Here is a 17805-nt window from a genome sequence, read left to right on the forward strand (position 1 = left end):
ATGGCCAGTGTGATGATGAATGATGGTAATCTGATGGTCGTCAGTGATCACGGTGGCCGCGCTAGAAAGCGTTTCGGCCAAATGGTTCATTGGATATAAAGTTCAATTGATTCGACTTTCTCTAGTTTTTTGTTGTTGTTTTTCTTTTTTTTTTGAGGTTTGAGAACTATTTGAGATTTTGGTGGCGAATTGGCGGATGTTAATGCGGATGCTGGACACGCTTCGCTGCGGATGCTGCTGCTGCTGCTGCTGGTCTCTGGTCTCTTTTGAGGTCCAAGTTTATATTATATCCCTGTAATTGAAATAGAAAATGATCAATTGATCAATAAATTCCATCACTCATTTTACTTGTATAATAAATCTTCATAAAGAAAATTTTCCCCATCTATGTCTGTATGTATGTACATATCTGTAATATGTTTCCTCTTGATATATATATATACTTGATCTCTAAGTACATTTCCCTTGTTTATTTTTCTGCATGCTTGCGCACTCCAACGCAAAATTTGCCAAAAAAAAAAAAAAGAAATGAGCGAAAAAAAACCAAGATAAACAAAATTAAAGCATTTGTAAAACTAATAAATTAATTTTATTGCTCTCAAGTGTTAGTGAAGTGAGGGAAATTTTTATTTTTATGGTGAATGTTTTTAAGATAAGCAGCAGACCACGTACACCTGTTCAACCATAATATCCCTAAGGAATTTTTGATCGCATGCTTGTATTTGTTTGCAAAAATCAGTCTACTATATCAGTAATAAAATTATATAGATATATAGTGCTTAAACCCACTATGCATTCAAAACTTTTATTACTTTGAGTACTCCTCAATGAGTATCAGTTATTCGAATACTAATTAAAGTGAGTAATCGTTTGCAAAAAACTTTTAGAAACTTCAATCAAATGACAACGAATAAATCGCAAATGATATAAAATAAGTATATAATGATCCTAACTTTAAAGCTCCGATTACTTTGAGTACTTCTGAATCAGTACGACAACGTATGAATGATTGAGAAACTCATTGAAAAACTCAAAGTTCTTTAAATATTCACATTATTTTGGGTATGTCTACATCAACAAATTAATGTAATCAAATGACTGAATCAAACACAAACTACATCTAATTGACATAGTCTAAGAGACTCTAAATAAGTCAAACAAATTATCTTCATAGAAGAAACGACCAAATTTAAATTTGAATTCCCTTAAAAAAGTTTTTGTCTTTTTTGATAGATTTTTAGAAAATAGTTTTCAGCATTATCTAAACATTGTGTGAAGTGAATCATTAAAAAACCACAAATTAGTCACTCTTTGAAGAAAAAATCAAATACATTTGGATAAAAGTTTTTTCTAAAATCATGATTCAGTTTCCCCCATATTCTAAATCAATTTAAGATTACAAGTTTTAACTAATTATAATACAAATATAGCCAAACACTTGATATGCCCACAGGGTCAAACATGAACTTATATTTTATATTTGTGTTTTACGCTTTTTATTTTTGTTGATTTACCTTGCCTTGAAATATGATTTTTAAGGTATTTACAAAACCAGATGCTATATGCTATATAAATAATCTCTTTAAGAATCTCAAAGCCAATGCCAAAATGTTATTGGAATGTAATGAAGAAAGAACTTCACATATGTGGAACAAAAAGTTCTTTCATAATGCTTCCCTTCTTATACCCCGCCCCTACGTCAATTGAATGTAATTACAAATTCCAAATTGAATTCAAAAACACACACACACAAAACATATAACGTTTCAATTCATTTTCAATTATTATTATGCTCGAATGAATATTGTGGTTTTTCTTAAGGCACGTGGAAATTTAGGCAGAGAGGAGGAAAGAGGCGAAAAGTTTAAATTGCTAAACAATTGCAAATATCCAAAAATCTGATCATCTTTAGCTATCAATCAGTCAACAGTTTAATACAATTAGACGTGCAAATTAATGTGTGTGTGTGTGTGTGTGTGTGTTTCTTTACCGGAAATCTGTTTCTAAACCCAAATATTTATAAAAACTATACGTAAAATTTCGATTAGGTAAACTTATTGCTAAATTCTTACCTTTTGTTTCCCGGGTCCAGGAAGCTGTAATGTCACAAATCAACCCATTTGAAGAACTGTAAGAACAAAAAATAAAAAAAAAAAGAGGGAAAATTTATATATAGTCTTTAGTTGTTTTTTATATCTCAATTAAGCAATTTTTTTTTGTTTGTTGAGGCGCCCCACTTATTGCTGCTTCTTCTACTACTGGGAGCTCTCTCTAATGTTTATTTTCATTTAAGTTTGTTGTTTTTTTTTTTTGTATTTCTTCTTTGTTTTTATTATGATTTGTCTCATGTTTGCCGACAATTGCTTAAGTCTCAATATTTTGTTTATTTAGTACTCTGCGCACGCGTTGACAATTGACTTTTCGTTTGGTTTTCCACATATTTGACACAGCTAATTTGTAGATGGTCTTCCTATAAACACACACACACACACTCAGAGACACACAGACAGACAGAGAGTCAGACACATGTCTCGGTTTGGTGCTAAATTGTGGAATTGGATTGCATGTGAAGGCGTTTGAATTAATGTGCAAATAGGGCAAATAATGATGTAAAAACTCATAACGAATAAAAACTAAACAAATTTTTGGATTTATCAAAAAAATACTTGCTAATTATTTTTGTAAAACCAATCAGTTAGTTGAGATATGTTCTGGTTTTGATTTACATAATTGCGTGTAAACAAAAATATGACTCCAAAATAAGCTCACGAATAAAGTATTCGAAAACCACATTCCAAACATATTCATAGGCGAAGGAAAACTGAATGGGAATATAATTAAATGGATACTTTACCTTTTTGTCAGATTTTTATAACAAAAAGACTGAAGCTTATCACGTAGGGGTCACCAAATTGATTATTATTTGGAAGTTTTAAACACATCGGGGTCACCAAATTGAATAATTGTAAACAAACTTGGAGAAATATTTATACTGATGTTAAAAAATAATAGAAATTGATGTTGAACTCTTTTTTGTCACATTTACTAATTGTAAGACATTTCTATTGATCACATCGGGGTCACCATTATGATAAATTTTTGCTTCTTCTGCATTATGTTCTTTTTTTTTGCTTCACCTCGTGCCTAACAACTAAAAATTTTATACGCATCGGGTCCCCCATATTAGTTGATTGTTAATTAGCTTCTAAAAATAATTATTTAACACCATATTTGTTTATCTAGTTAGTATCAATCATGCCGACATAACGTGATTTTGTCATGCTTCTAGATGGCAATAAACCATTGTTAAACTTACGCTCTGAAAATGCCACTCAAAAGCAATATCAATGTATTGACCAAAGACTAAGACCTGTCTGGACAACATATCTTAATATTTACTACTAAAATATTCCATTTTTTCTTTTTTTATATAAACCTCACGCAATCTTATCAATATGCCTCGAGCGGTTGGAAACAAAGCGTAGTAAGTTAAGAAAAATATTTGCTGATTGATTAACTGACAAAAACGAGTCATAAAATTTGATCAAATATCCATATCTAAACTCTAAGCTCTTAGATATACATATAAGTAGGTGGTAGCTGCTCACATGAGCCACGAGAGTTAGACCATATAATGCCTTGGTATATAATGTGAAAATCCAAGTGAAAACAATTCTGTTTACTTTGATAATAATGTTAATTAACTTACTTAACTAACGTTAAAGAAGGCAGCAAAAAAAAAAAAAAAAAGACGTCAGTCGTTTAGTTATTTTTACCTTCTTTTTTTTTTGTTTTTTTGCAAAAACTGTTTTGTTTTTATGTCTGTTTTTAGCTAATTTCTATTGACGTCAGTGATCATCATCATTCTAAAAAGATATAGACAATCTCATTCTCTTTATTGACAGATCGACTTCTGGTCTTCATACATACGTCTCTTAATTTTTTTTTACAATGATGCAAATCAATTAAGCTTTAATATGTTTAACAAAAAAACAACAATACGTGAAAGAAACATTTTACTTTTTATAAACTTTTCAAGCAAATGAGATAATGATCATTTCTGCCAAATTATAGGAAAGGTTTTCACTTCTTAGCCTCGTTCTGGGCGGCTGCCTGTTTATTTTCATAACGAAATCGAAATTGAAATCGAACATGAAAATGAACAATTGCAATTGAACTTGTTTACTTTTCAGTATTGTACTTTAACATCTGCGCCTTGAAACACATATTATACATATTTAAAAAACAACAAAATAAAGAAAATGCTATAATATTTTTCTATATATGAGTCAGTTGAGTTTTTTTTTTTTTTTTGTTGTTGTTTAGGGAATTACTTTATTGGTTACATTAACAAGTTGACTATATAAACTTGCTTGTGAAATGAATTGCAAGTAAAGACAAAACGGAATTGAATTGAAATTAAAATGAACTGATCAGCTCGTGTCGGGCATTAGGTATAATAATTTGAGTATGATTACTAATGATGGCATGACAAGTGAAAAAAAATATGCAAAAAGCTACAACTTCAAGTGAAAATAATCATATGTGAAATATTAATTATCATTTGAGTCACAAATACATAAGCAATGGTGACCCCGATGCCTAACGTAACGCTTCTTTTTATAGGAAGTTGAAAATTTACTAAGCTCATTAAAAATCACGTCAATGACTTGAACAATTGTTCAAAATTTGCAATTAAATTCTTTTATTTTTGCTTTAAATACCATACAAATTTACTTAAGAACTCAAAGAGGACAGCCAAAGGAGAGAGAGAGAGAGAGAGAGAGAGAGAGAAAGAGATGGACTTGTATGTCGTTAACCTCACTTTTAGGGAGAAACAAGAGCCAAGAACAATCAATCAATGGTGACCTCGTCGAGGAAATGAAAGGTTAATGAATGATATCTAAGTTTGGCAATGGCAAAACATTGATTTTTCTTAACAGCAACTTCAGTTTTTGTAAAACTGTTGTCTATGGTGACCCCGACGTTTGTAGTATATTTTGCGTCTAGTAACTAATATTCATTTAATACTAACAAGAAATCCAAAAATTGACAGTATAACATTGCGTTTTCTTAACAAGAGCTTCGATAAAATCTAAATTGTTATCAATGGTGAACCCGACGTTTGAAAAGTAACTAAAATACAGCACAAATTTTCCATGTTCTAGATCTTGGAACTAATATTTATTTAATACTAACAAGAATTTCAAAAAAATTTCCACAAATTGAGCGTTGAAATATTTTTATTACCACATTAAAAAACAAGCAATCAATTAAATTACTCAAATAGTTCTCACAAATAATATATATAATATTTGGGTTAAACAAAGCATAAAAATGGAAAGAAAAAAATTGAAAAATATATGAAGTTTTTTAATTTATGAACTAAACATCTACAAGTAATACGTAATAAATGAACGTGCTTTTCCACGAATACCCACACTGAAGTGGTTTTCTTTTTGGCGCCACATGTGGAGAGAGGCAAAAATTATTTCTTTTTTTTTTATTCGTTTCAAATATCATAAGTTAAACACGTGAACAGAAATTAATAAGTCATTCACTCAGAATTTGGTGGGAATTTTTCAAACAAATCGTTGTATTTCCCTCCGTATTTTATTTCATTGTCTTTTTTTTTTTTTTTGCTGAATGAAAATGCAAAACAAATCGATGAATTGACATTATAATTTTCTACATGCCACGCGTCTGGCTATCTTTCTATATAACCATATAGGAATGTGAACTGAAACGCTTCCCTCTTTTCCTCATACGTTAACCAAAGAGTTGCTATGGCCTGGTTACTGCAGAGTGTTTTGTAATATCAGACAATCTTGTGTGTATATGTATATATTTAGGTAGATGTCAACAGAAGAGGGGGAAAGAGCGACAAAACAAAAGAGGGGAGAGACTGCAAAATCTTGTCATTTATTTAGACATCGTCGCGACGTCTGCGAAAACCTTGCTAAATGAGGAGCGAAATAAAGCAAAGTCAAGTCAAGTAAAGTAAAGTGAAGTGAAGGCAAAATTTCATATAGACGGGGCACGTGGAGATACCAGACACTACTTACATTCTGCTAAATGGCTGGGCATGCCCATATTAACATGCCATATTCAACTGATTAATTCATGATATACATTATCTACACATATTTGCCAGGGGGTATACCCGTCAGCGACGATTAACATTTAAATATTGAACTTCATCCCACAGAAACGAATGCAAATCGAATGACAGCTTATATGGCTGATTATAGGTCGGGCATTAGATTAGAAATGTTAATTGTTATAGTCAAGTCAATATCAAGAGAGACAGAGAGAGAGAGAGAGAGAGAGAAAAAAGGGCTTGTTGTGGAAAATTTATATAAATTACATTTTACATGGAACTTGATTATAAAATGAATAAATGTCGAGGTTAAATCCAGAGATCACAAACAAAGTTATTTATCATTTGGCAAGCATTCAATTAAATGCATAATATTAAGTTAATCACTGACTATCATTCTAAGAAGTTCCGTATTGAATTCCGTGACTACAAACGGAAATAAAGATTACATTCCATTCTATGCCTGACTCATGCTAGCACTCTATCTGGCCCCTGATCAATCAAAATAAAGATAAGAAATCTATTTGAAGAGCTTTTTTTTTTAGGTTTATGTAATCAATCAAAATTTATTGATAACTTTATTTGTGCTTACTTAATATTTCTATATTTAAATAGTTGTATTTTAGAAGAAATGAAAAGAAATATGTATTAATTTTCTTTTTACCCTTAGAATCCGCTATTGTATAGTCGCCTGATCTTTATGAAATTTGACAGATTAATTATTAAGTATATTAAACTAACAGATATTACAATCGCTTGAAGAATACCAAAGATATTAAATTTTAACTTTAATTTCGATGGCAGCCATATTATATTCCTCAAAATGAACAAATTACATATGTGCTCAAATTAATTTCTTCAGATGGTTTCTAAATGTTTTCGAAACATTCTAATAAACCCTTTATCCCACTTGACAAAAAAATAAGGTATTACTGGTCGTTATACTATTATATACACATTATATTTTCAAAAATCATTTCGATCTTGTTGTATATTCACTTTCAATTACCAACAAAACAAAATGTTTAAAATTACATTCTCCATTTATCTATATGGTTACGAAATTTTAGCAAAAACAAATATACGTAATAATCGATTTCCTTTAGTCAACCTAAACAAAAAAGGGAAAATGTGTTACATTTCGAAACATTTTGTTAAATGTCATAATATATTTTACATAAGATTTTGCCTTATATTTACATACATTGCCCTTTGTTTTTGTTCGATCAAAGTGGCAAAAGTTGATATAATCAAAGGGAAAAACGACTACAAATACCGGATATATATTTAGTGGAATTTACAAGTTCAAACTATTTTTTTTGTTTTTTTTTTTTGCATTTACAATAATTTCATAAATTTTATTAGTCATTGTAAAATTGAAAAGTTTCCTTTATACTATCTAGCCAAAATTCTCGTATTTTAGCTGATGTAACCAATTCTCTTATCTAAACTTTGGTTCATTTACCTTTTTTTTGACTTGGACTTTTATCAAAGACACTCACACACACACACACACACACACACACAGAGACACTTTAATATATATCGGAATATATAAATATAGATGGAATACGATGTAAAATTTTTGTCCAATTATTAGATATACTTTTTGTTATTTTTATATATTATTATGATGTTTATAAAACTGGCCATAAACCGGAAAAATCTTGTCTAAATTCAAATATATTTAAAAGATAAAGCACGACGTCAATTCTGATTGAGTTAGAGGGTGGCTAGAGAGGGGGGGCCCGGGTGCGAGCGTGGGTTTTCTTTGGTTAAACAAATTTTCTTTTCTATATAATATATTTTATATTCCGTTCCCGATCCGTATGCCTTGACGTTGCCAATGAAACTGCTCGGCAATTTTGTGTCTTTCCGTAAGAATTCTTTTTTTTTTTTCTGTTACGTTGCTTTCGTTGGGGATCGCTGGGATCGTTGTTGGGATCGGTTTTTCTTTTTTGCAGCGTTATTGCCATTTTGCGTTGTTCAAGAAATGCTTCGGGTAGGTTGGCTATGTTCAGTTTTTTCGTATTCTTTTTGCTTTGCCTTTTTGGCGCGATCGCCGCCTCAAAAGTTTGTTCTATTGAACTTGGCCATCAGCTGTAGAAGGCAAAATGAAAAACCTCTTAAAAAAAAGCAGCATTTTTTTCTCATTTTAAGCAGGTGTTTTTTTTTTTTTTTATAAGTAAGTAATATATGTCAGTAGTAGTTATCTTTCGAGGTGAAGACCCACGGAAACGTGATCAAGTTCGGTTTTCATGTTGCCAGATCCAATTGCCGTATATACGTATTTATCTGTCATACGTATGTAGGTCTTCAATATACTCAATTGATGTCATGGTCGTACAGAACAATGATTTCTCATACTTACTACTCAATTTGCTAAAATTATTTTCTACTTTCATACTTATGTACATATACTACTTAATATTTCTTCAAAATTTACTGACAATACTTGAAAATTGGTTTTCTTTGAAATTAATTTAAAAACAACAACAATTTGTTTATAGATCTTTCATTATCGGACGTTGTTCAACCTTTCGAAGAGTAGTTTTAGTTTTAATATGATTTTCCAATGGATTTGACTTTGCAAAAATTAGGTTTGTTTTATTAACTTTTAGTAAGTAAGATAGTTTAGTGAGCTCTATTAGACTTATTTAGTCTAAATTACTCTAGGAAACAAACTTTTAAAGAATTTAAACTACTGAAATAAAGTTTTTAAAGGTTTGAATAAAGTTTTTACTGAAATTAAGTTTTTAAAGGTTTGAATAAAGTTTTTCAACTTTAATTCTTTCTACTTAGAGTTGATTGAAATTTTTATGTTATCTAACTAATTTATAATTATTTAGAAAATATTGCAGTGTTCTTATCTAAATAGAGATCATAAGCTATATATAAGCTGTGGCTCCTGAATTATCATTATTATAAAATTGCCTTCAACTATTGTGAATGGAAAATGATTTCTTTGAAACAATTGATATTGACAATTGTCAATGAATTTTCCCATGAGCGAACATAACTCATTGCACTTTCATGTCATATTTTAATTGTCTGAAAATTTCTTTCAATTAAAAAGGCTGCTTCAATGGAATTTTTTATTTTTTTTTTTTAAATAAATTCAATTCCCACAAAACAGACATTTACATAAGAAAATTATTATTATTAATCTTGAAACAATTGTCATTATTCCGAGTGTGATCTTTCGATTGGCGTCTTCTTTAGATATTCCTGTTTCAACTAATCCCCTTTGCCGACGACGATCATTGCCCGAAAAGGACAAGAACCTCTGCTTCAAGGATTTTGACCTCATTTGCTTTGGTCTTCTTGGAAAAGACCTGTCTGCCTCATTCCCTTCCTTTCCTTCGTGCTCAACTTCAGCTTCTTCTATAAGTGACCATAGCCCCTTCTACTATATCACGTCTGATGTTTTAATAGTTTTTATTGCCTTTTATTTGTTTGCTTGGCCAGACAGAAAACAACAAAAGAGAAAAAAAAAACCCAAGAAGTAGGAGACAAAGAGAAGAACCAAGAATCTGATGAACCTGCCCTGGCCCCTCCAGCAGCTGCCTCTACCTCAACCTCTAACTCTGCCCCTAGTGGGAACCAAAAAAAAAAGAAGTTATCTGTCTGTTGCTAAGCAAGTTTCATAAACCCACAAGATCGGCTTGCCCTTTGAGGTTATATGAGACTTTTTTCATTCTTCTTTTTTTTTCCCCTCCTCCCCCTTCACTCTGTTGATGTCTGCCTCTCCCTCTTGGATGCTTATTCTAGGCCATTGGCTTCGGTTTTTTTTTGGTTTTTGTTGTCGTTGAACTTTTACTTTTAATATATGTGAATTGGTTTTTCTTTTTTTTAAGTCAGCAAGTTTAGAGTTTAGGCATGAAAATTGCTGCTTCAAAGTCTCTACAATATTTAAATTTAGTAAGAAAAAACAATTGGTATAATCTTGTATATTTTTTAGAGTTTTTGCTGATTCAAATAATGAACGATAATCTATTTAATATTTATCCGATTTTGTATGAAATTTCGAATATCGATAGATACTGATAGGAACTATTGGAGTACTAAATTTGATTATAAAGCCTTATACATTGCCAGAGAAAATGAGTTTTTCCAATTGAGGGCGCAAAAACTGCTGTCGGCTTTATTACTTTTGGGTGCATTATATAAAGAGCATCCAAAAAATATATACTTTGTTGGCAAATTATTCAAACTTTGGCTGTTAAAACATTTTTTAGTTTACTTCAGTGCCAGATCTTCGGGAAAGGAATTACGATTAATTTCCTTCTCTAAAACTTCTAAAATTTAAGATAGATTTTTCCCTAAACTGACAGATATCACACGCCAAAATCTACATTTTCTTTTAAGAACCAGAAAAAAATATTTTAAAAATGTACAAACATTAATTTTTACCTCAAATCCCTTAAAAATTAGATAAAAATCAACAAAAAGTTTATATTATGTTTTAACTTTACTATTTTGATATACACTTAACAAAAAGACAATTTCGTGGGTTTCTTTGATATATTAATTTGTTTATTCTTTATCTGATTTGATAAATTTTGCACTGGTTTTGCCTATGAGGTTTCTTTTGCAACTAACTTTCAAACTAATTTGTTATGTTTGTCCAACTCTTTTGTCAGTCTGTGTGCAAAAAAAAACCTAAATGTAAGTAAGATTTCTTTATCTCTGATACAGATGGCAAGATAAGGAGTTCTAGAGAAAAATGTTGGCAGCTACCTACGTAAATACATCAAGTATTTTTTGTTTTTTTTTGGAAGTTTTATTTGCCAAACACACTGTCTGTGTGATCTTGTCTCCTAGCCTTGTCTTTGCCATACAAATATACGAGTACGTATGTATGTGTGTGTATATATAGATCAGCTCTATTAGAGTGACACTCATGTGACCCTAAAAACACTTGCTATGAGTTGTCTGTTAACTTTATGGGTTGTTGATGAATCATAAGTGATAATTTGCTATGTTTGCTTGGCCATTTTATGGCAATCGGAAATGACATATAATCGACCCAGTAACTAAAAATATATAAACTGATTTCAATGGAATTTCATGTCGACTTTCTTACAAAGGTCTTTAAATTATAATCAGAGAGACAAAAACGAAAATAAATGAAAGGATGGGCTTACACCTGTTTCTTCAACCAGGAAGTCACAATTCAAAATGCTTATGAGTTTACAGAGCTTAACAAGATACAGTTGGCTTTAGAATTCAATAACCAAATTAACCAAACTCAAGTTGGTTTTTGTTTTCGATCCTGTTTTGCATGTGCTTCTTTATCTATAAATTCCCAAACCAGTTGCGCTTGCCTATATCTAAAATAAACATTGTGACCAATTTTTATATGAAACCATCTGCAAAATTATAGCTTATCAGTAAGTAGCAACAAGAAAGAACTAACATGGCATAAATGGAGAGGTGATTAAAATTGTATGAGCGAATTTCCACTCGTTTTTGAGGCGCCTTTAGTCAAAAGGCAACTCTGCCATATCGATGTGATTGATTAAAGTCCCAAGTTTTATACACTTTGATCAATCTGGAAAAATATTTTATAAAATGTATTGGCTAATTTGCCAAAATCTAATAATTTCTAAAAGCCCCTGAGATTGGAAATTGGACATAATCATGATTTAAGAATGAAAAATACTTATATAAAGATTTTAGCATAAATTATATGATTATGATTGATTATTGTGATTATAATTATGATGATATATGAATATAGAATCCCGTCGGCTTTGACATTTTCTGTCTGAGATTGGCCGGCGGCTTTCTTTTTTTCCGGACTATAGGATGAAAGAACTTGAATATATCCAAAAACAATGAGAAATTTAACTTTTTCATCCATTTTTCGGCATTTTTTAGTTGTAATTCTCAACTAGTTGTAGCGTTAAAATTTGGATTAGGTCCATGAAATTCTAAAGTCCCTAGAAAAAGCTTCTAATGACAGAAATTGGCTGGCGGCTTTCATTTTTTCTGACTAGAGGGATAAAAAACTAAAAGATACTAGGTTTTTCTTTCATTTTGTTGTAATTCTCAACTAGTTTTAGCGCTGCAGATATGGTAAGGCCTTAACTAATACTGAAGACTTTAATGATAGAACATGGTGGTTCTTGAAAGAGCTTTATATGCGGCTTACCCACCATTTGATCAACTAATACATACATTTCAATATGGATATACAAGCCAAGTGAATTCTGATGGTAAAAGTTTCTAAAGCAACGAGTTCACCACAGTTTGTCAAAACAAAAAATAGTGTAAGGTTTTTCAGGATTAAACATCGTCCCTTTTTTTTATATTTTTGAAACTTGTTTTTTTTTACCGCCGCTGCTTACTGCGTCTTATCAGTTGATTGGCGAAAACGATTTGCGTTTTAAAAAAATACAAAAATGTCGAGTGAAATGACCCAAATATTATTCTTATGAAAACGTATTTTCTACCCCAATTTAAATTGCTGGAGCTCACTCTTTTTAATAAATAATAGAGCCGCCAATTAACACTTGAGTGGCATAAGAAAACATTGACAGAGAGAAGTCGGATAAGGAAAATACTTACCGGAAAATTATAATTTTTTTGTTGATAGGCAGTGACTCACACGAAATTCCCAATGTCTCTGCTTAAAGTTTAGTGAAATTTTATTGTTGTCTTCTTGTGTTTTCGATTTTGATGGTTTTAGTTAATATATTTGATCAATTTGTTTTTTTTTTTTTTTTTTGTTAACACGAATTCTGCTGGTTATTATATAGTCACGAGTTCGTGTTAATTAACCATGAAGGGCTACATTGGAAACGCACTTGATGATTTTGTTTTTTAAACGCTTTTTTCTCAGATCATTGGAATATTTGTTGTTGCCAAGCGGTATTTACTATATAATTATATAGTATATATGTACATATATATTCGTGTAGAGGAGAGAGAGAGAGAATATATTTTTATATGGACGAGAACACAAGAACGTGGCGTTTCGTTGAACAAAAAAGAAATTTATTTAGTTTGTTAATGTTGTATTTTTAGTATCGGGGCGGCAATTGTACATTCAAGTGAAATTCAAATAAAAAACACAACAACACCACAAAAAAAAAACACAAAAATCAAATTAAAGCGTATTACAAAATATAAAAATTTCACGATTTTACGAAAGAAATTATCAGAAAATAGGCGCACACACGCAGAGCGAGAGTGAGAGAGAGAGTTTTGAATTATCTGTCTGTTCCGCAGAGTTTGGTGGAGGCGAGAAGGAAGGTTAATCGATCATGAATATAGACGGCTATAGTTATACAAATATATAGTAAGCCGATTTCCTGGGGGGGTTCGCAACTCGATGCTCGATGTCGCAGCTCGATTCAACATGCAACTCGATGCAACATCCAACAAAAGAGCGCTGTTTATGCAAAAGAGAGTAAAAATCGAGTGAAAATCGTGAGAAATGGTCGGAATCGAGCAATAGAGTCAGACTCCGACCATCGTGTCGAGCAAAAGAGTCGAACTCGAGCAAAGGAGTCAGACTCCGACCATTCAATCGAGCAAAAGAGTCGAACTCGAGCAAAGGAGTCAGACTCCGACCATTCAATCGAGCAAAAGAGTCAAACTCCGACCATCGAGTCGAACATGCAACCTTGGAGTCGAACGTCGAAGAAAAGAGAATTGAGGTGTCGTATCGGTGTCTCGGGCCCTCACTCATTCACATACTCGTTCGCTCGCTCGCTCGTTTGCCCGTTCGCTCACTCACTCACTCACACACATGCACAATCAAAATGAACCTTGCAATCTCTGTCTCCTGAGTCTGAGTCTCTCGCTCGCGTTCTTGCTCACTCTCTCTCTCTCTCTCTTGCCCGCCCGCTCGTTCTCTCACTCTCGCGCTCTATCTCCCTCCCTCTTGAGTGTGTGGCGTATGTGTGTGAAATGTTTTACGATCGCCCGTCCAACGAATATCAACTAAAAACTAGGGGCCGGGGTTGACTACCCTTGCAAGTTTTTTTTTTGATTTTGTTTGGTAATCTTGCCTTCCCTAAAGGAGTAAAGAAAGGCCTTCAATTTTAGGCTGGAAGAAATTTTAACATGTCATTTCATCGTCTGTTTGTATGACAGCTATATAATATAGTAATCCGATTTTGATCAAATTCGGCACAGTCAAACTGTAAGGAAGGTTTTGATAAGAGTCACAGTTTACCAACGATCGTTTCTATGGGATCTATCAAATTTAGTACAGTCATTAGCAGAAAAATCACTGTTTTCGACCGTTTGTTCCTATGATATATATAGGATGATATTGACGTCCGATTTTTATCACATGTATCGTCATTAAAAGATATACAAACCTAACAACAATAGGTTAGAGTTAGGTTCAAGTCTTAAATTTATTGAGAAAAATCACAGTTCGTGACTTTGCCGTTTATATAGGAGCTATATATTGATATTCCGATCCGTCTGAGTCCGAGATCTACAAACTGTATACAAACTAGAGACCTGCACGAGTACATTCGAAACTGAAAACGAAATCCCTCTACACTTTCGGAACTCGTTTTCACACTTACTCGTATTTGTAAATCGAGTATATCAAGCATCTCAAACGAACGAATGAGTTTAAACGAGCAGGGCATACCGAAAAATCCGGTAAAGCAAATCCGAGCATATCGAGAAGCAAATACCAAAAATCGAACCGAGTACTAGGTACTGTTCAAATGTCTTGCTCGTTCTCGGTATACCGAATTGTGAAGCAAGTACCTGACACCAGACTCAATGTATATAATATGAAACATCTGAAAATAAATTCATTTTATAAAAATATTTACAGTATTTAATAAAAATAAAAACATGATTTTATTTTAAATTTAACAATGAAAGCTTAACATTAACTATTAACACATTTTCAAATATTTTTTGTGAAGATATGAATAATCTAAGACTATTTCTTCATTCTCATCCATGACCAGACCAAATGTATTCCAGACTTCACTCCGTCCTCTCTTTTTCTTAAATTTATATTCTCCTGTCAGCAGTTTGGTCTTAATCGATCCAAAATGCTCGATTACTTCTGAGCTTTCCGAATTCCATGCTAATTTAAAAAGATATGTATATGTATAGTGTACTTATACATTTGGATATGTACATACATAGATGAATATTAAACTAATTTTAAAAGTACTCTTACAAGGGGAACTTCAGGTATGCAAATCACCGATTTGGATGAATTTTGGATATGTTGTAGAATACCCCGTCAATTGTAGCTGTGTGAAATATTTCGGCGCACTATTCTATATTTTCCTACAAATCATCGAAAGACCTAATTCGCTATTAGACAAAAATAATTATTAAAAAAGCAAAAAAAAATGAAAACCCAAAACTAACTAGTTTCTGGCCGGGGTTGAACCAGAGTTTCGTCGATTTTAGGCAGGACCTCTAACCCTTACACAGTCGAGCTGCTTGTAGTCTACTCGGCGTTTTACTTATAAGTCACCAAAGCTATTACTTTAATTTATATTAGGAAAATACTCCAGTGAGATTAAAACAAAACCGAAATTAAATTGGCATTCGAAAATTTATTGACATTTCATAAGTATGACCATACTCACGAGTACTTGGAAGTACCAAGTAACTTGAAAGAAGTACCGTATTCATTTGTTTCGTTTGTAGTCTTTCTTATTTGTTTCGGCTTGCTTTGATTTTGTTTTTGTTTGTTCGGCTTGATACATTCAGGAACTACGAAACACAAAACTTCGAGACTTTTCATCTCGTTTCATTCGTTCCGAAGCAATATTATCAAATCAAATATAGGAAAATTTGTAAGTATTTGAAAGACTGAGGCAAATGAGTGTATTCGTGCAGGACTCTAATACAAACCTACATGCAAAATTTCAACCCTGTAGCTTTACCAATCTAAGAGGAGTTTGCGTTGATCCAGACGGACGGACATGGCTTTATAAACTCGTCTCATCGTGCTGATCAAAAATATATACATATACTTTAAATGGTCGGAGATGCTTCCTTCAATGCGTTGCACACTTTTGACCAAAATTAATATACCCTTTTTGCAAGGGTATGAAAAAAAACCCCGTGATGGAGAGAGAGAGAGAGCGCGAGCGAGGGCATTAGCATTCCCATTGGTATCAGTTGAGTGAAAACTCTCAGGGTCTGTCTGCAGAATGTGCGAGAGTCGAACGAGAGACGTGCGCCATGGACTCAAACACACTTACCTACAAAAGTAGGTACTAAAAGACTAGTCTCATCTTTTCAGAAAACATTTTCCTGAATATGTCTCAAAAACCTTCCTCAATAGGTTTTTCAATATTTCAATAATAAAGTAACAGTAATTGGTTTTGTTTCAAGTTTCTAAATATAGATGGGTATAACATTTTTTAACCTTATCATTGTTGTAAAGTTTAGATCAATTTTAAGTCAATTATCTGATCCTTTTAAGTCTCATAAGGCACTCGCATATATGTATGTATATCAATAATATGGACCCCTATCGGAAGAGAACAAATGGTTTAAATGCTTTGGAATTGGGATAGAAAGTCACCGATGTTTCCTTATATCTATTATATTGGTATAAGTCTAATATTTTTAAATGAAATGCCGGTTATCTCTAAAGTTGTTTTTGAAACTTTTGAGTTAAACTTAGAACTTGGGTTTTGAAACAAACTTCCGATCGATTTCATACTTTAAAGGCAACACATATTGTGTAGTCTAGTGTAGTTCACTCACTTTTTGAGATACTTTTTCAGTTAATGCCGCTGCCTCTCGCAATCTCGAACTCTCTATTTTCTCCTCCTTCCCCACCCCAGGTGTCTCTCTTGTTGCTATTATGTGATCTGAGTTCAAGCATAGCAACTGCTCTCTCTCTCTCTCTCTCTCTCTCTCTCTCTCTTTTTCTCACTCTCTCACACTGTCTCTGTCCTCTGAAATATGTAAAAATATATTTCATCGAGTATCAGAGACTATGCAAATTGAACAGTTATTCCGTGACGTCAAACTCAATTGTCTGATAAAATCACACGTCACATTTGAGTGATTTTTGATTTGAAATTTTTGTTGGTTCACACAAAACGTTACGCCCCCCATATATGTATATATGACTCCCCCTTATATCATGGAAGCCAATCCAAATCCATATCGTGTGCAAAATATATCACAGAAAACGTGCCAGCCGATAAGAGTTGCCGCAACAAAAAAAAAGTGGGGCGGTCGAGTAAGAGGGAAAGAAAACTAAAATAGGACAAAACAAAAAAAAAAGTACAGTTCGTTTTTGTACTTTTTTTTATCTGAGTTGTGGCTACCTGTGAAATACCTTGTTTTTGTACCTGCATATAAGAACATCCGCTCTGATTGTGACTAATGAGTTACCGAAATAGAAAAATGAAACACCTGAGCGGAAGAAATTGAATGACAAACTTGACGATATGATGGCAGCATATAATTATAATTTGTTAACGTAAATTTCCGAATAATTTCAAATTATATTTAAAATATTATACAAAATGCCAAATGTCGGATACTTGCACACATTTTAAAGCGTTTGCTTGAACAGAGACTTTGTCGCTGCGGCTTTCAACTGGTTCCATAGTGTAGCGGTTATCACGTCTGCTTTACACGCAGAAGGTCTCCGGTTCGATCCCGGATGGAACCAGGATTCTGGTTGAGTCAATTTTTTGTTTTTTTTTTCAGTCTGTTTTTATTTTTTTTTAAAG

At 32.4% G+C, this 17805-nt stretch overlaps 1 long non-coding RNA gene and 1 other non-coding gene across 3 annotated transcripts; one reads left to right on the plus strand and one right to left on the minus strand.

Moving 5' to 3' along the window:
• Nucleotides 1–89: 89 nt before the first annotated feature.
• On the minus strand, nucleotides 90–12984 carry LOC124460667. Of its 2 annotated transcripts, none has more exons than XR_006954674.1 (3): nucleotides 12674–12984; nucleotides 2073–2128; nucleotides 90–292 (listed from the first exon to the last, which is right to left on the minus strand). It is a non-coding gene; the product is annotated as an uncharacterized LOC124460667 (long non-coding RNA). The 2 variants fall into 2 exon arrangements; XR_006954675.1 differs by lacking the exon at nucleotides 12674–12984 and adding an exon at nucleotides 7566–7931.
• A 4687-nt stretch (nucleotides 12985–17671) lies between these two features.
• Trnav-uac lies at nucleotides 17672–17744 on the plus strand. Its single transcript has one exon. It is a non-coding gene; the product is annotated as a tRNA-Val (tRNA).
• Nucleotides 17745–17805: the final 61 nt, after the last annotated feature.

Source organism: Drosophila willistoni (assembly GCF_018902025.1).
Source record: "Drosophila willistoni isolate 14030-0811.24 chromosome XR unlocalized genomic scaffold, UCI_dwil_1.1 Seg144, whole genome shotgun sequence".
Lineage (NCBI taxonomy): Eukaryota > Metazoa > Arthropoda > Insecta > Diptera > Drosophilidae > Drosophila > Drosophila willistoni.